This window comes from Vombatus ursinus, unplaced genomic scaffold (genome assembly GCF_900497805.2).
Source record: "Vombatus ursinus unplaced genomic scaffold, bare-nosed wombat genome assembly UNPS02015098.1, whole genome shotgun sequence".
NCBI lineage: Eukaryota > Metazoa > Chordata > Mammalia > Diprotodontia > Vombatidae > Vombatus > Vombatus ursinus.
In genome coordinates, this window is record NW_020954876.1 from 9,948 (window position 1) to 10,349 (window position 402).

A 402-nucleotide genomic window follows, 5' to 3' on the forward strand; every position below is an offset into this window, starting at 1 on the left:
GTTCAAATCCTACCTTAGACACTGACAAGTCATAATCTTCTGTGACCCTCAGTGTCTTCATCTGTAAAATGGGGATAACAATAGCCCCTACTTCACAAGGTTGTTGTGAGGATCAAATAAGATAATACCTATGGATGTACTTTGCAGTCTTTAAAATGCCCCATCGAGGCTAGCTCTTGGGGTTAGCATGGTAGCCCAAGTGCTGAGTGGGGGAGGAGGAAGGCTTACCCCCGCCAGTGGGCACTTCATATACATTTGGGGGTGGTGGAAGAGAGCATTCTCACTTCTCCCTCTNGTGGTAGCCCAAGTGCCGAGTGGGGGAGGAGGAAGGCTTACCCCCTCCAGTGGGCACTTCATATACATTTGGGGGTGGTGGAAGAGAGCATTCTCACTTCTCCCTCT

The 402-nt window shown here is 49.6% G+C and overlaps 1 protein-coding gene across 1 annotated transcript in view; it reads left to right on the forward strand.

Moving 5' to 3' along the window:
• Positions 1 to 402, forward strand: part of LOC114031212 — a 28,565-nt gene that overhangs the window by 2,603 nt on the left and 25,560 nt on the right. The gene's annotated exons all lie outside the window — the stretch shown is intronic.